Consider the following 19,174-nt stretch of genomic DNA (forward strand, 5'->3'; position numbering starts at 1 on the left):
AACCCCGACGATCAGCTGTTCGGCGGCCAAAATGGCCGCCGGAAGCCTGGAAATGGCCCAAAATGGCCGCGCGCAGCGTTTTCGCGCCATCGTTAAGCGAGGCGAGGGCGCGAAAATGGCTGCCGGCCATCCTGAAGCATCGCTGAACGGTGAGTATTTGGCCCATTTGGAACGCATTAAACCATGTTTAATGCGTTCCAATGGAAATCCCTGCCCCGTTCAACGATGCTTCAGCATAGCGAAGGTTAATCCGGAACGGATTAACCTCGCTATGCGAGGCACCACTGTATATGGGTAAATCTGAATCCCTCTTAGACGTAGATAAGCTGCTACCGGGGCCATACACTTGGTGAAGGTCCGCGGAGCAGTGGAAAGGCCAAATGGGAGAGCCACAAATTGGTATATAGTGTCCTCGAATATCAGGCGAAGGTACTTTCTGTAGGTCTTGTGGATCGTTATGTGAAAGTAAGCATCCTTCAGATCCACCACTACAAACCAATCTCCTTCCTCCAGCAGGTGAATGATGCCGTCCAGAGTAACCATCCTGAACCTCAGAGGATTGAGGTAGGTGTTGAGATCCCTCAAGTCCAGTATAGGTCGAAGACCTCCATCCTTTTTGGGTACGGCAAAGTACCGGGAGTAGAAGCCGTTCAGGATGGGGAATCAGCTGGATGTTCCCAATACCCAGTGATAAGGTCCATGAGCTCTGGTACATAGGACAGGCTAACTGGACGAGATCTGTCCTTATGAATGTCCCCAAAGATGAGGTCATCTTCACGAGAAGGGGATTTCTCTACCTCCATCCTCAAAGTAGCAGCCATTCTCGCGACCATCTGGGGGTAGGATGAAAAATCCTCTGATGGAGACGAGGGATGGATGTCAGCAGCATCCGACCCCAGTGGTTCAACTGGTACTGGAGTCTCTAGGGAGGCATCAGATGATCCTTCGTCCTCTTGATCAGAGGAGGAAACAGAGTCTGGGTCATCCTCCTCCTCCAAAGGTCGAGGCGCAATAGGCTGCGGAATCCCCCCTGTAGGCTTGGAAGGCTTAGGGGGTAGTGGTTTACTCAGGGCTGGAAAGGGCGCCGAAGGTTTATCGGGAGGCATCGACGCCGAGGGGCCGTGCTTGGTAGGCTGTCCCTCCGTCGGAGTAGCGCGCTCCTCGTTGTCGACAGCAGGGCGGTTCCGATGTCGACGCTTCTTTGGAGGGGGCGTGGGAGACGTGGATGAGGAGGAGTAATAGGTCCTCTTCCGTCGCCTTCTCCTATCCCTCGACGTGGAGGAGGAATCGGAGGAGTAATCTCTCCTGTGTCGATGACGCCGTCGAGACCTCCGTCTCTCCCGACTGTCGTCGGAGTCCAAGGAGGAGTAATCTCGGCGACGATGCTTCTTTCGTCTATCGACATCGGTGACACGCTTGCGCTTGCGATGGTGCTTGGGCTTCTTAGGCAGAGGCTCCTCCTCGGTCTCGGACGCTGGGCGTCGAGGGGGCTCTGGCGCAATCAGCTCCACCGGTCTCCTCGGAGAAGGTGTGGGAGACTTGGTGGCCGGCGATCCCAGTGTAGACGATCGGGATCGAGATGCCCGCCCGGTCAAAATAGGGCTGTGGGGCGCATCGGTCAAGCCAGAGATGATCTTTCCGATCTGGCTTGCCGTGGGAGACCTCTCGACAACGACCAATGGTTCTTGTCGTGGCGGAAGAGAGGCTCCCGGTTCCGACGTGGACTCTCGGTCGCGGGATGAGTCCCCCAAGAACGGTGAAGGAAGTGAGGCGGATATAGGAGGAACCACTAGGGTAATCTCCTTCGATTTTGACACTCCTTTCATCTTTTGTTTTTTCTTCTTCAGGTGTTCAGACGTCGATGGAGTTACGGAGCCAGTCAATGTCGAGGTAAGTACTGTCTTAGACGAAGTTTTCGTCTTAGACTTGCTCTTGGAACCCTTCGTAGGGATGTCCTTAGGAGTCTCCGAGGAGGTGGATTGGACTACTCTAATCTCTGACCGTACGGTGGAGGAGGAAGGCGCTACCTCCATATCAGATGGCTGAGAGGCTGACAGAGTTTGCTTCCAGAGGGAGTATCTCAGGCGTTGCTGCCGAGCCTTCAGGGTGACTTTAGTGAATCTTTTGCAGTGTCTGCAATTGGAGACCGAGTGCGATTCTCCAAGGCAGTACAGACAAAGAGAATGTCCGTCCTGGAAAGGAAGTTTCCGGGAACAGGCAGTGCAGAGACGAAAGGGTCCTCTCCTCGGAGATGGCTTTTCCTTTGGAGGCATAGACTGACCGGTATATGCAAGTAGACCAAGAGTCCCGAATCTTATGGAGCGCTCGACGGGGCTTGGGTAAAGGTGTTACATACAGCACTGATGTTACCTGTCTGTCATGGGTTTGGAGGGAAAGTTCCATCCTATGGGGAGTGGAAGGCGGGACATCAGGAGGAGGGGCTGTACTGTATAAATATGTGACACTGAGAGACACTGTGAGACACTGGGTTGTGACGAAGCAGCAGCTGGGAAGAAGAAGCTGTTGTGGGAGTCTGTGTGTCAGACAGGGTACTACTGTGTGTCAGAGTACCAACCTGATAGGTTCAGGTGTCTGTTGGTTAGCCAGAACTGATAGGTTCAGGGTCTGTGCTTCAAGTTAAGGGTTCTGTGTGAACCAAACTGTGTGTATGTATGAGTGAGAATAAGCCACGTTACTTTATGTTATTCACCTGATTGTTTTATTTTTCCCTGTGTGTATTTAAATAAACCTTATTCTTTTTATTGTTTGAAAATCCATCCCTGGTCTGTGTGACTTCTTACAGGGAATGGTTGGTGGCAGCTTAGTGTAACTGTGTGACATATCCCAGTAGGTCTGGGTTTGTCACATTGATTGGTGTCCAGCGTGTGGGATACGACTGGTCCAGTTGTCCAGTGGTCCAGCAAAGCCTTGGCAAGTGTGCCCAGAGCAAGGGGGGTCTAGTCAGGGACAGTCTGAGGCGCGTAGGTAATCTTCTAGGTGTACCTCACGGGGAGGTGCGCTAGTAGAAGAACGTGCCAACTGGGGAGACTTAGATTAAGGTGCTCTGAGGCAGCCTAGTTTTGGCGGGAAAAAGCTGAGGCAAAACTGCGTAGTAACAGTGAGCTAGCTTGCCAGCTGAGAGGCCCAGCAGAGGGGGGTAGGCTCTGACTCGATACTGTTGCAAGTTAGTGCTGAAGAACAGCAGCAATCTCTAGGGAGAGCTGGTTCTGAGGCAAGAAGGAAAAAGTGGTCGTTTTATTTTGAGGCTTGACTTTTTAAAGCAGCCTGTTCTGAGGGGGGATTATGCCCTTGACTCGAAGCCAGATGGCCGACATGAGTGAAGTGAAAGACCCCCAGATTGACCAAGGTTCTGAGGATGAATTTGGCTCAGTGCAAGGTGACAGCACAGGAGAACAGAACCCAGAGCTCAGAAAATTGCTCATAGCCCAACAGCATGAACTGAGGATGAGGCAATTGGAAAAAGAAGAAAGATTAGAGAGGGAGAGAATGGAAATGGAGAGGGAAGAAAGAATGGAGAGAGAGAAAATTGCTCTGGAAAAAGAAAGAATGGCGTTTGAATTAAGAAAACTGGAAATGATGAACCAGAACAATAATAACAATAGGGATTCTGAGGGAGGCCAATTGTCTAAAGCTGACCTGAAGAAATTCCCTGTGTACCACAAGGGAGATTGTCCTGAGGTGTTCTTTTCCTTAGTGGAAAGAGCGTTTGTGGACTTCTCAGTGAGGGAAACTGAGAAGATGACCATCATGCGATCTTTAATCAGTGGTAGCCTGGCTGAGGTTTATGCCGAGATGCCTGAGGAACTGATGAAAGATTTTGCAGAGTTTAAAAAACTGGTGTTTGCCAGACATGGGATAAATGCGGAGCAGCTGAGACAAAGATTTAGGTCAATCACCAAAAAGCCAGAGCAGACTTTTACCCAAGTGGGGGCCCAATTGGTGAGGCTGCTTGAGAAATGGCTATCTCAGGAGGGGACAGAGACCTATGAGCAGCTTAAAGACTTAATAGCACTGGAACAGTTCTATTCAGTCCTGCATGGGGAATTGAAATTCCAGATGAGGGAAAGGAAACCGAAATCTGTGGCAGCAGCCGCAGAGATCGCAGATTTTATTTCTCAAATAAGAAAGCCCTTGGGTGAGGGGAAATCTGTAGGTAAACCCAAAGAAACCTACAGCAAGTACTCTCAGGGACCAGGGAAAAGCCAGCAAGGGGGAGGGGCCCATGGTGAAGGGAAGCCCTCAGACATGAAACTAAGACCTCAGATTTTGGAGGGAAAACCAAAACAAGATGAGAGAGAATCAAAATACACCAGAAAATGCTATTTCTGTCAGGGGAAGGGTCATCTAATCTCAGAGTGTGAGAAATTAAAGCAGCTAAAAGGAATGGTGCCTCAGAATGCTAGTGGGACCAAGCCAAAAGCTGTGTTCTGTGTCCAGAAAGAGCAAGGCTCAGTGTCACTGAGGGAGCCTGTTGCCATGGCTACTCAGTCTGGAACAGCTACCTCTGCTGATCAGGCTGAGGAAAATGGTCCTCTTGTGGAGGTAAAGCGCTGCTTGCTGATAAAAACAGATTCTCAGTTGTTTGAGACAGCAGGAGTGGACGTAGGAATACTTGACCGTCAGTATAGGGGGCTGCGGGACACTTGTTCCCAGGTAACCCTGTGCCATCCAGATATTATTCCTAGGGAGTTTATAATCCCAAATGAGAGCATGAAGGTGGCAGGGATTGAAGGGCAGGTGATCTCTCTGCCAGTAGCAGAGGTACCTGTCAACTTTCAAGGCTGGAGGGGAGATTGGCGGCTAGCGATTTCATCGACTCTGCCAGCAGCCGTGCTCGTGGGAAATGACCTGGCTGAACATGTGAAACGGGTGCTAGTGATTACACGCTCACAAGCCACCACAGGGACAGTTCAGGGGGGTAATGATGAGCCAGAGACGGAAGCAGAGGGGAGTTCAGAAGCTGTGGTGGAAACCTTAACCACAGACAGCAGATTTGGACAGGAGCAAAAGGCAGACGCCACTCTCCAAAAGTGTTTTGAACAGGTGACTGACGCCCAGCTAACACCTGAAACCCCAGTGAGATTTCTGGAGGAAAAGGGGATTTTATATAGAGAGACCCTGAGAAATATCTCAAAAGGGGGAGATGGGATCAGAAGTCAGCTGGTGGTACCTGAAAAGTATCGCCCCATGATCTTACAAAGGGGTCACTCTGACATGTCTGCTGCACACTTAGGGGTGAAAGGGCCCCTTGATTTGATCAAACAAAATTGGGAGCAGATCACCCAGGATGACCCACAAGACGTTGTGACATACATAGACACCTTGATGAATGACCTAAAAAGAAATCTAGAGCTGGCAGCAGAAAACCTGCAAGCTCAGAAGGTCAGACAGAAAACATGGTATGACCATAAAGCTAGAGAGAGGCACTTTGACCCAGGGGAGGAAGTGCTTTGGCTTAGGCCCTGCAGAGAGAATAAACTGCAGCTCAAATGGGCAGGACCATATAGGGTCATTTCCAAGATGTCAGACCTGAACTACCTAATAGAGCAGGAGGAGAACCAAGCAAGGAGGGTGGTTCATGTGAATGCCCTAAAACCCTACTACAGAGGGGAACAGAGGGTTTTATTCGCGATGAAAGCAGCTGAGAGTGAGGAAGCGGAATTACCCTTCTGGGAGGGTAGAGGGGAAGTAAAATACAACCCAGAGGAGGTAAAGATCAGTCCTGCACTCACCCAAGACCAGCAGCAAGAACTAAAAATGCTGCTTAGTAAATATCAACAGGTGTTTTCCAACAAGCCGGGGATAGTGAAGGGAGTGATGCATCGGATCCACACAGGAGATGCACCCCCGCAGGCAGTATCCCCATACCGAGTAACGGGACCCTATAGGGACAAGGTGCGGAAGGAGCTGGACGAGATGCTGAGGGAGAACATAATCGTCCCCTCTTCTAGTCCTTGGTCCTCTCCGATAGTCCTTGTGGACAAGCCTGATGGGAGCATTAGGTTTTGTGTCGATTACAGGAAATTAAACCGTGTAACCACTCCTGATGCCTACCCAATGCCCAGGCTAGACAACCTGATTGAAACCATAGGGGGTTGTCGGTTCATCTCATCATTGGACCTGGTAAAGGGATATTGGCAATTAAGAATTGATCCCAGGGATCAAGAAAAGACTGCCTTTTGCAGCCCTTTTTGGTCTCTATGAGTTTCGAGTCCTGAGCTTTGGTCTCAGAAATGCACCAGCCACATTCCAAAGGCTGATGGACCAGACCTTGGCAGGGCTCAGTGACTTTACAGTGGCCTACATTGACGACATAGGGATCTTCAGTAATACCTGGGAAGATCACCTGATACACCTGGAGTTAGTGCTGCAGAGGTTAAGTGCAGCAGGGCTAACAGTAAAGGCCAGCAAGTGTCAGCTGGGTAGCCCAGAAATAAAATACTTGGGTCACATGGTAGGGGGAGGAATGATAAAACCCCTGGAGGCCAAAATAGAAGCTGTTCGTGATTGGCCTAGACCCAACACCAAGAAAAAAATCAAATCATTTCTTGGGTTGGTGGGCTACTACAGAAAGTTCATCCCGAGGTTTAGCGAGATTGCGGCTCCGCTGACCGATCTGACGAGGAAGACGGCTGATGACCGCATCCCGTGGACCAGCGACTGTGAGGAGGCGTTCCAGAGGTTGAAGGAGGCGTTAATCAACTATCCTGTCCTGCGTGCTCCAGACTTCGACCGGGAGTTCATCATCTACACCGATGCGTCTAACAGCGGGGTAGGAGCAGTTCGGTGCCAGGAGGATGAGAATGGTGACCAGCATCCAGTGTCCTACCTGAGTAGGAAACTTCAAAAAGGTGAGAGACATTTGGCAACCGTGGAGAAGGAGTGTTTGGCCATAGTCTACGCGATCCAAAAGGCCAAGCCTTACATCTGGGGAAGACATTTTACTCTGTGTACTGACCATTCACCATTGCAATGGTTAAAGACAATGAAAACCCACAATAGCAAACTTATGAGGTGGGCTTTAAACCTACAGGACTATGACTTTGAAGTGAAGGTGGTCAGAGGGTCAGTGAACTGTGTTGCTGACGCCTTATCAAGAAGACCTGAAGATTGAAGACGGCGAAAGAACATGGACTATATGTGTATATAATGATGACAAAAAGTAAAATGTACCTGTTTTTGAATTGGTTTGTATGAATAAAGGTAAATTGATGTAATGTAGATGGTAAATGTTTAAATGCCTATTTGCTATGGGTTAACTTAGAATGTAAGTATAAGTAAGTATGGTATTGAATGTATAACTGTTGTTGTGTGTTTTATTCAGGTTGTTTTTTTGGTGAAAAGCACGTTAGCTTTCCCCCTACAAAACAACTTATAAAGAGGGGAGGTGTTACATACAGCACTGATGTTACCTGTCTGTCATGGGTTTGGAGGGAAAGTTCCATCCTATGGGGAGTGGAAGGCGGGACATCAGGAGGAGGGGCTGTACTGTATAAATATGTGACACTGAGAGACACTGTGAGACACTGGGTTGTGACGAAGCAGCAGCTGGGAAGAAGAAGCTGTTGTGGGAGTCTGTGTGTCAGACAGGGTACTACTGTGTGTCAGAGTACCAACCTGATAGGTTCAGGTGTCTGTTGGTTAGCCAGAACTGATAGGTTCAGGGTCTGTGCTTCAAGTTAAGGGTTCTGTGTGAACCAAACTGTGTGTATGTATGAGTGAGAATAAGCCACGTTACTTTATGTTATTCACCTGATTGTTTTATTTTTCCCTGTGTGTATTTAAATAAACCTTATTCTTTTTATTGTTTGAAAATCCATCCCTGGTCTGTGTGACTTCTTACAGGGAATGGTTGGTGGCAGCTTAGTGTAACTGTGTGACATATCCCAGTAGGTCTGGGTTTGTCACAAAAGGCACCAGAGGCAAGAGAGAAGTCAAAACCAGTCCAAAGTCAGGGCAACAACAAGCAGATGTCCGAGAGGTTCCAACTTTCACAAGCGGAAAAAAGGAACTGAGCCGTTGGCGGGCGGAGCATGCGCTATACAGGGCAACCTAAAATATTGTTACTTTTCTCCTACAGCTCTAGAAGATTCCGAGGGGCCCAGCACAAGTGCTGTTTAACCCATTAGTGTGGATTCATGGAGAACCACGTTGAAGAACCATTTTTCTCAGACAAATGTAATTTAAATGAGTGATTCCCAGCCTTGGGTAACTCAGGTGTTCTTGGACTGCAACTCCTAGAACCCCCCCCCCCAGCCAGCAGAGCTACTGGTGAAGGCTTTTGGAAGTTGCAGTCTAAGAATAGCTGGGTTACCCAAGGTTGAGGATGATTGCTTTAGACTGAATCCAGTAACAGCGTTTTCTGAAACCTAAAAATAGAGTGCCTTCAGAATCATAAGGCACAGATGTACTTGAGCAATTAATACAACAGGGCAAACAGCCAAGTGTCTTGGTGTTGGATTGTGGCTTCTTTAAATCTAAGCAAACACCTTATGTCTCAATGGTACACAGCCCAGACTTCTGGCCCCTTTTTAATAGATGCAGGAGAGTCTTGTATTTCTGCCAGTCTCAAAAGGGCTAGATATTCCATCCACAAGTCTTAGAGACTTACCTATAGAGTTCTGAGATGTCATACTGGTGTTTGTTGAAGTGTCTTTATTTGAGGTTGTGTGGGATCAGTAACGGGGAACAAAACACGGTAGTACGTAACTGCCATGGTCTCAGCCAGTGATGACAAAACATTGGGGCCGAGTGCCCAAACTGGGGGGGGGGGGGGGAGACACCCAGCAGGTGCCGGCAGAAGCAGAAGTGGTGGTAGAGGAAGTGGTGGTGGAAGGAGGGATCCCGGGCATGGAGGTGCCTCCAGACCCCACTCTGGATCGACTGCCAGCGCCAACTGCTCTGGATCCTGGCTTGCCACCTGTTTGGGTGCTAGCACTGCAGCTGCAGCCACCTCCTCAGGTTTGGCTGCCGGGGGTAGCAATCCAGCGACTTATGGCTTGCGTGGCAGCAGAGAGGGCTCTGTGTGTCAGCTGTGGCATGCGTACCATAGATTTGCCATCACTGGTCTAAGCTTTATCAAGACTGAACTCAAATGCATCATTCTATTGGGCTTTAAGAAAGAGAGTTGGTTCTCTTTTCCCATAAAGGTCTATTTTCCTTTTCACTTGAAAGTGGAGACAAGAACATAAAATTAAACTCTAAAAACTTCAGATGGTATATCTGTCCACATAACAATGTTGAAATAATGCAGCATTTTCTATGCTTGTTTTTGTTTATTTGTTTTGCACTGTGATTGCAATATTTGATTTCACCTTTCTTGTGCACATTTAGGACAGGGCAATAAAATGAGTATACATTTGTGAGGGGGGACATAGTGATTGGAACTGAAGGGGTTGAGAGATACAATCATAATTGATTTAGGGAAAATGAATCTGTTTTTTAGAATTTCTTTCTGTGACAGTAATGTCCAATACCACAGTTGCTTTGTTTCAATGAATGCTCTTTATTCCATGAACAAACCTGTAGTGTGAATATAGATTTGCCAACAATTTGAGGATTCTAGTACAGTAATTGTATTAATATTTACAAATATTTATTCCTGAATATGACAATGAGGAAGATGTGAATATATTTACTTTTACTCTCTTTATAGCTCAGTTGACGAACCGGGTAGGAAAAATAAATCATAATCCTTCCATAAGTGCAATGCAGATCTGATTGTGGGCGTGGTTCCCAGCAAAAGCCATGGGTCAGTGTTCAGCCAATAATAGTCAACTTTCGGGGACTGAATTTAAATATGTGGTGATTTGAATTAGCTTTCTCGGGCTTCTAAACACAGAGCAATTCTGTGTCTTTTTACTCTAGCACCAGCAATTTCTTATGTGTACTGGCAAATATTCTTAGCACAGAATATTGTAAAGACTATGTGTTCTGGGATAGAATTTTACAGAAGGAAGCTGTATCATAATCCATAATCTCATTCAGCGGAAGTATATTTTTAAATCTTAAGTAGTCCCATGGGCCCAACCAGATAGTCATAAGGTTCTGCTACAGTGGTGGCCTGCTTATACTTTTACATCAGCATGTAGCATACTTTATTTTATGGTCAAGCAAGTGCGTATGACTCCATTCTGGATTGAGATCTTCATAGGTGTATGGAATGATTAAACATTTTTTTCACTCCAATGTTTATATCAAACCCTGCCTTCTGCCTTATGGGGAGAAGAAGAAAATAAAGAACTCCATTGGGTTATGTGTATCTCCCACAGCCAAATTGGGTAGGAAACTACAGCAATACAAATGACAGAGCATGGCACCTATAACAGCTGTTTTCTAAACCTGTGTAGTGGTAGCTGGCAACTGGTGGCCTTCTAGATATTGATGAATTACTGTTTCTGTCAGCTGTCACCATTGGCTGGCCTAACTGTGGCTGATGGCAAGTTGGCAAGTGCAATCCAGCAACGTCTAGAGGGCTGTCAGTTGTCTTTTCTTCACCTATTGTGATTCCCCAGCACACACCACTCAGAGAGTGGTATATTGATGTTAACTGTATGTATAGAAGAAGCCCATCCACACCACAGCGATAGGGAAGTGCATTTGTGAGACACACTGCACATCCAAGGAAGTAACAGTATCTACTGTAGTGATTCTTAACTAGGTCTTTCTGGTGACATACCTCTTTGAGAATCTGATGAAAGTTATGAGCCCTCCTCTTAGCAAAAATGCATAGGACTTTTTGTGCAGTTTTTTTGGTACCCAGCTCATGAATCTCCAGGTAGGAACCCCTCCTATATTGCATGCACCACTGTAGTGCAAGCTGTAATAATCCTGTATGTGAGCATGGAGAAATTCTTGTATGCGAGAACATGAATTTTCTTTCAGCACTCACCCACAGTCTAAATGGATACCCATTACCAGATGCAAGATTTGTGAAGCAGACATGAAATCCTAATTTGGAATGCAGAAGCATTACTTTAAGACCTATGTTCTCAACTATATCTAGTGCTATATACCAAAGGAGTAGTCTAGCCCCCCCCCCCAATTTTTCAGTAACAGGAGATCTTTAATTTAACTCAGATTGACATGTCATGTTTGCAATGTGGTCTCTTTTTAAAAACTTGGAGAGCAAGCCAATGGGCATAAATCTTGCCATTTGGTTCATTTTTGGTAGGTTTGGTTTGCCCTATTTTCTGCCAGTCACCTGTGTTTTTAGTAATAGCAGTCCATCCCACCCTGTTGCATGCAGTCCACTCCTTTCTGGCACAGCGCTAGGGCTGCCCTAATGGTAACCCTAACTGATACAGAGCTGTTCTAGATACACGGAGGTGGCCTTTGATACCTGTATCTGATGCAGTGCTGACTCCTTGGAAGGGGGAAAAAATTTAAAGGGGGAAGGGGATTGTTGTGACCCATGAAGAACAAGGGGTATCAGTAGCTGAAAGGGGGAGAAATTGGACACACTAAAGTGCTGTCTGAATCCTTCTTACAGGAGAAGAAACATGTCCCATGTATATAGAAAGATCACAGAGTGAGATAAAATAGATCACATTGAAGGTAAGAGTCTTTTAAGCGCAAACTTGATCACTCAAACCATCCCTGTCTAGTTGTTCCTTAACATATTGTTATAAAAGGTGGTATCTACATTCATGGTAGACTTAGATATCTCACATATATAAGCTAGGCTTGTTGACTCATTCATTTTGGAAGGGACATGGGAGTCTGAAAAGGACTTTGGAGGAGTCAGAAGTACTACGGGTGCCCTGTTGAAAAGGAAGGTTGAAAAAGTATTTTTATTTATTTATTTATTTATTTATTTATTTGATTTTTACCCCGCCCCTCTAGACTCAGGGCGGCTTACAAAATAAAACAGAACAGTATAAAAATATATAAAATCATAAAATTACAATTACAATTTCAATTAAAACAATTAATTTAAAGAGAGGATTACCAAGATGGAATAGCAAAGAAAAGAAAAAAGGAGAAAGACTTAATTGACTGGAGGCAAGGCCTGCTTGAATAACCAAGTTTTTAACTGGCTTTTAAAAACACCCAGCGAGGGTGCCAGCTGAATTTCTGTTGGAAGGGCATTCCACAGCCGAGGAGCCACCGCCGAGAAGGCCCGGTTTCTTGTTTTTTCCCTCCGGGCCTCTCTCGGCATCAGACGCCTCAGCCGCCCCTGCTGGCTATGTCAGGTGATTCGGATAGATCTGGGTGGGAGAAGACGGTCTGCCAAATATTGAGGTCCCAAACCGTTTAGGGCTTTATAACTGATCATTAGCACTTTGAAGTCAACGCGGAAACGGATGGGCAGCCAGTGCAAAGCAGCCAGAGTGGGGGAGATATGTTGGTCTTTTCTCGCCCCACTAAGAAGCCTGGCTGCCGCATTCTGGGCCATCTTAAGTTTCCGCATCAGCCTCAAAGGCAGCCCCACGTAGAGTGTGTTACAATGGTCTAATCTCGAGATTACGAGCGCATGGACTAGAGTAGTGAGGGCCCCCCGATCAAGATATGGTCGCAGCTGGGCAATCCGCCATAGATGAAAATAGGCGGAGTGGACCACGGACGCCACCTGGGTTTCCATGGTAAGCGCCGGGTCCAGATGTATTCCCAAGCTGCGGACCTCAGTCTTTGCGGCAAGGGTCGTCCCTCCAAAGGAGAGGGAGTCACCTATGCCGCTGACGGAAGGGCCGCCCACCCTCAAGACCTCCGTCTTGTCCAGGTTCAGCCTCAATCCATTTGACTGCATCCATTCCAATACAGTCTCCAGGCAGCGCTGGAGGGACCGGACGGCATCCACTGAAGTTGGTGTAAAGGAGATGTAGAGCTGTGTGTCAGCGTACTGATGACACGATGCCCCACACCCCCTGATGACCCCACCCAGCGGCCTCATTTAGATATTAAACAGCATTGGGGAGATGATCGACCCCTGTGGAACCCCACAATTGAGATTCCACGGGGCCGAGACCCTCTCCCCAAGCTGTACTCTCTGGGGGCGGTCCTCCAGGAAGAAGCGGAGCCAGACAAGTGCCAGGCCACCGACTCCCAACTCGGAGAGCCTCCCCAGGAGGATACCATGGTCGACGGTATCAAAGGCAGTTGAGATGTCGAGGAGGACCAACAAGGACATGATGCCCCCATCGGCCTCCCTCAACAGGTCATCCAACAGTGCGACCAGTGCCCGACTGAAATGGGTCCAGAGGATTGGTTTCGTCCAAGAGCGCCTGAAGCTGATCTGCCACCACCCTCTCAACCACTTTGCTGAGGAAGGAAACATTGGCAACGGACCTATAATTGCCAATTTTGTCCGCCACCAAATTTGGTTTCTTCCTAATGGACCTAATGAGTGTCTCCTTGAGGGCGAGGGGGACCTTGCCGTCCTGGAGAGACTCATTAATTATTGCAGTGGCCCATTCCGTTGTTACCGGCCTGGCCGCTTTGATTAGCCAGGCTGGGCAAGGGTTGAGAGAAGAGGTGGTGGTCCGACAGCGATCAAGCGCCTTGCCTACCAAATCTGGTGTTACAGGCTGAAAGGAGTCGAGAATAACCGGGCAGGACGGAGCGCTGGACATCTCTGCTTGATCCATTGTGTTTAAAAAAGGAGAAAGGTCACGGCGGATGGCCTCCACTTTGGATTTAAAAAACGCTGCAAATTGGTCAGGTGAGATGCTAGTGGGAGGCCTTTCACCCTGACCAATTCCGGATAGATCGCGAACTATACGGAAAAGTTCCGCCTGCTGGTTGGAAGCTTCGCTTATCCGGTCAGCGAGGTAAGATCTTCTAGCAGCCTTTACCTTGGCTAGGTAACGGTTAGTTGCGATCCTGACAGCTATCTTACTATAGTCCGTCGGTTTCTTTCTCCAAGCGCACTCTAGCCGTCTCCTTATTCGCTTCATCGCTCGTAGATCCTGACTATACCAGGGTCCTGGCTGAGCTCTGCTCCTGAGAGGGCGTTTGGGTGCGATCGTGTCAACAGCCCTAGTAGCGGCGGAGAACCAACCATCGACCAGAGCTTCGACAGGAGCGCCAGACAGTTCTGCTGGAATCCCTCTCATAATATCCTGAAAATCAATTGGATCCAGTAACCTTCGAGGGCGGACCATCAAAATAGATCCATGCTCCCTCCGAGGGGAGAGCGCCATTGCGAGGTTACATTTTATTAGGTAATGGTCTGACCATGACAAAGGGACTGACATGAGGTCAGTCACCATCAGACCATGCTCATTAAAGTCGAGCATATGGCCACCCATGTGCGTGGGGCCGTTGACATGTTGGGATAAGTTCAAGGAAGCCATGGCTTCCAAGAACTCAAGAGCTGGACCGGATACCTCTGCCTCCTCATGGATGTTGAAGTCACCCAGGACCAGAAGTTTCGGGGACTCCAACAGTGCCGCGGAGACGAAGTCCGCCAGCTCCGGTAGGGAGGTGGCTGGGTCACGGGGAGCGCGGTAACCCAGCAAGATCCCAATACCATCCCTAGCCCCAATCCGCACATGAAGGGCCTCCAGACCTGGCTTCACAACCGAGGAGCGCCTAGTAACCTCTAATGATTTTCTATAAACAATGGCAACTCCTCCCCCCCGCCCCTCCAGTCTGCCCTGGTCCTGGACTGCATAACCTGGAGGGCAGGAAAGGGTCAGAGGAACCCCTCCTTCTCCACCCATCCAGGTCTCAGTTATGCATGCCAGGTCTGCATCCTCCTCCAGAATAAGGTCTTGAATAAGCTGGGATTTATTGGATGCAGACCTGGCGTTCAACAGGACCAGGCTCAGAGTAGAGGGCCAGCTAGACTGCCTACCTCGATACTGGGAGTTGGTCAAGTAGAGTGTCATCCCATAATGATCGGTTGGCCATTCTGTGTTGTCATGCCTCACCTAAACATGGAGTAGAGCTTTGTTTTAAATTGTGTCAAATGGGAAATAATCTTTTATCACAAAGCAAAATATTTTAGTATTGGTAAATGAACAACTCACTACTCCCAACAAACAAATTTATTAAATACCGAAATCGATAACTGTCTTGACTACTGATGTGCACATTAAAAGATAAATGTATTGGTGTGTCATTGATATGTTCATATCCCCCCCACAATGTACATCCAAGTGCTTAATGTTGTAGGTCACATTGCAACAGGCACAGAAACTGCTGAGTACTACAAATATTTATGGCAATATATAACCTGATGACATTTCCTGCCTTCAGGACACACATGATTTGAGTTTCCCTGCTTTCATAGACCATATGATTAATCATATTCTTTCACTAATAAAAAGGAGAGTTGGTATAAGCAGTTTTCACAAACAAAAATCTAAGTTAAGGTCAAGTATATATGGAATAATGTGTGAATGATTAATTCTCAGACACGTGATTTCATAAAATTGAAATATATTTCAGATTGAAAATCCCTTGTGGAAGTAACACTCACCTTTTGATAACCAAGTACACATAACCTTCAGTACAGACGGTTAGAAATAAAGTACATCGTGTTTGGGGATGAGAATATTTTGCAACTGAAACTGTGCCAACTGTTTCCTGGGTTGTAATTATGTAAGGGCTGTATCTGGGATCTGCCTTCTGCTGGGTTAACCGCTCTATTTGCAGAAAGTGCCTCTACCCATTTTTCAGGGTGCTCTGTTTTATTTATACCCGAGGTTCAGCCCCTTCAGCAGGGATTCTCATCCCTTGGTGTAGCATTTTCAGGGGTCTGGAGGAAGGTGGAAAACCACCTCTTGAAACCTCACTTGCATACACCCAAATCTGGCTCAAGGCTAGCGTTAATATCCATAATGATCTCTTTATAATCCTGGTGCCAGAAAAATAATACAGTACAAGGTTTTCAATACTTAAAAACACCATTAATATCAACTACCCTTGTGATATTAGTAATGGTCCAAACAAAGCTTCACTCTCCACTGAAATTAATAAACTAAAAACCTGGGGTGGCTCTATCTGTAACTAAAATATTATCTGAATCATTCTGTCACTAATTTCTAAAAGTAGTGGCTGTCATGATAGATGTCAAATATATTCTATGAGAATATTGACACATGAAATTAAATAACCTATAGCAGTGGTCCCCAACCTTGGGCCTCCAGATGTTCTTGGACTTCAACTCCCAGAAATCCTGGCCAGCAGAGGTGGTGGTGAAGGCTTCTGGGAGTTGCAGTCCAAGAACATCTGGGGGCCCAAGGATGGGGACCACTGACCTATAGTGTTCTGAGAACATGAGGGTATCTCAGGCTAAAGAGTCGTCTGCTTCCCCATCAGTTTTTTTGCAATGCAGGGGTGCTCCTCTTCTGCAGATAGAAGTAGGAAAAAACAGGGGTTCCACAAGGTACTTACCAAAGGTGGAGTATAAGAAAAATAATTTGTGTAATTTGCATCATACAGGTCCAGACAAGGACGATCCTACTGTATGTTTGTTTGAGTGGATACCCCTTTCAGGTAAGGACCCACTTCATGCAGGTATTTTGTAATTTGTTGGCTGCTCTCCATAGCCTTCCTTTTAGAGTGGCTAATTAGTTGCTTCCTGTTCAGTCCCTGGCTACACCATTACAAAATTGCCCTTAATTAGTTCCTCTTCTTCAGAGGTGGGAGGTTTTAAGGGTAGCTTTCCTTCTTGTAGCCAGAACAGCTCTTTCTTCATGTTATATTTGTGTGCGTGGAATAGTGAGATGTAATATTTAAAGAAATTATTGAACAATTTATCTTGCTTCAAGGTTGAAAACTATGCTTAGAACCTTCCCCAACTCCTACGGAACAGAAACTGGCTCACTCAGGATTGCACTGGCCACAGCAATTAAGCAGAAAGCCACCACTTCTAAAGAAGGAGGCAAAGGACGTGTGTCTCCTTGGAGGGACTGTAGTAAAGCACTTCTGAGTACTTTCTTCCAAGAAAACCGTAAGTCAGAATTGACAGCATGTACAATACATGGATGTGGTGGCGCTGCGGGCCAAACCGCAAAAGCCTGTCCTGCAGGGTCAGAAGACCAGCAGTCGTAAGATCGAATCCACGTGACGGAGTGAGCACCTGTCGCTTGTCCCAGCTCCTGCCACCTAGCAGTTTGAAAGCATGTAAAATGGGAGTAGATAAATAGGTACTACCACGATGAGAAGGTAAAACTGTAAAATACTGTACAGTTTGATTTGCACAGATTGTTCCAGAACATTCTCTGAAGTACAACCTATGTGAGACAGAGAACTCAACTAGGATGGTTATTTCATCAATCAATTTCTTAAAGAATCTACAACAAAATGTAACAGAAACCACTTGTACTTTGTTCTTTTCATGAGAAGGTAAAACAGCGTTCCCTAGTCACGCTAGCCACGTGACAACGGAAAGTGTCTTCGGACAAGTGCTGGCTCTACGGCTTGAAAAATGGGACGAGCACCGCCCCCTAGAGTTGGAGTAAAAATGTCAAGGGGAACTTTTTTTTAAACAATACAATAGCTCTGAAAAGACTCAGGCATTGATTTATACCAGAGCTCTGAAATGAAGGCTTTCATAGCTGGGGAGTCTATGACATATGAGTGTGTGTCCACGTGCACACGCTAAGTGTGCTAGTAGGAAAATGGTGTGTGTGTTTACAGAAGAGGGAAGAAGGTGGATTTGGCCATTGCCATATGTGATTCTTAGGGGCCGAAAGGTTGCTCACACTTCCCTACTAATGCCCGCAAAAACCAGTCCTGGAGAGCTGGAAAACCCTCCCAAACTGTTTGTTTGTTTGTTTGTTTGTTTGTTTGTTTTGGTCCACAGGACTAAGGAAGGGAGCAGACTGGGAGCATGTTCTGTTGTAATCACCAGCACAACACTGGGTCTAGCACTGAGAATCTGAAAGGCTGCTGGTTGCTTACCCTTAGTTTAGTATAATTTATTGTGGACCAGACACGATAGTCAGTTGCATATACAAGTGAAGCTGATGTTTGCTTGCAAGCACTTCTCCACTAATGGGAGCCATGAAACAGGATCTTAAGAGAAGCTCAATAAACAAATGATTTCTCTCTTGGAGATGTTTTTTTTCATTGTCTGTGTTTATTTCCCATTCTTATACTGTGCTCTAGTGTATGGGAAAGATGAACTGCAAGGCTAATGCACTTAGCATACCATGCGTTGGACTCTGAATGTTGCACAGGAAGCCATAGCTCAAGGAGAGACACTGGCATTAAAAGGTCATTAGAAAAAGAAAACCATTTGGAAATTAGTAACCAGTTAATAGATTAATTCTTATCTGTTGCCCTTAAAAGTTCACCTTCAAAAACATGCGCCATAGTTTCCTTGGCAAAAGCAGCCTTTAATTGTCACATGTACAAAAACATGGATTGCAGTTTTTTTTTCTGCAAACAGATTTCACAGATAGCGGCATTTATATAAAGCAGGGTTATTATGCAAGCTGTTCTTATTAAACACATGGCTATGCAGAGCCTGAGGGGTGAGCCAGTGTATATCTCTGTGCACACACAAACTGTTGTTGTTTACTTCAGCTATATTACTTTCAGCTCTGCCTTGATGCTAATCAGCAAACACTTTTAAATTTCTATTGTATTTAGATTGATTAGCATGCAGAAGAGCAACATCTCAGCAGATTGTTCTTCAGTTTTGCTTTTTTGTTTCTGGAATCCCAGACTTTACAATTCCCACTGCACGAGTGAACCCTTAAACCTAGGGCCCTTGTTATAAAAAGACAACCACAGATGTTGGTGGTGCAACTGGATATGGCATTCACTCCGTGTCAACCAGTTAAAAGAGACTTAATATTGTTCTTTATTATTAACCCAGCAGGCCAATGGGAAATGGACTATAGGATTCGTAGTCCAAAATATTTGGATGGCCAAAGGTTTCCCAGCCTGGCTGCAGATGCTTTATCCATTGATCGAGGCTGGCAGGACAACATCTGGCTCAAGACTGTGCATGGCATTTGGGAAGGTTCAAAAGGATTCAAGATGTACACGTTAATAGCTGGGTTAATAATCATGAGCCAGCCTCTGTGTGGTTAGCAGAGAATTTTAGTACATTGCTCACTTAATTTGCACCTTCATAAAAATGTATTCAGAGTTCAAAGAAGACTGGAGAATAAAGCAACCACATTGTCAAATAGATTTGTTCTTTTAAACCCACAGCTCTCTGTTTCTTTAGCTTGTCAGTATTTGTGACATA

General features: G+C 46.4%; 1 long non-coding RNA gene across 1 annotated transcript; it reads left to right on the plus strand.

The window, feature by feature from the left end:
* Window positions 1-511: 511 nt before the first annotated feature.
* LOC144589417 (uncharacterized) lies at window positions 512-16,836 on the plus strand. Its single transcript, XR_013545507.1, has 4 exons — window positions 512-564; window positions 1,848-1,890; window positions 16,411-16,464; window positions 16,740-16,836. It is a non-coding gene; the product is annotated as an uncharacterized LOC144589417 (long non-coding RNA).
* The last annotated feature ends 2,338 nt before the right edge of the window (window positions 16,837-19,174 follow it).

The sequence above is a fragment of the Pogona vitticeps genome, chromosome 1 (assembly GCF_051106095.1).
Source record: "Pogona vitticeps strain Pit_001003342236 chromosome 1, PviZW2.1, whole genome shotgun sequence".
Lineage (NCBI taxonomy): Eukaryota > Metazoa > Chordata > Lepidosauria > Squamata > Agamidae > Pogona > Pogona vitticeps.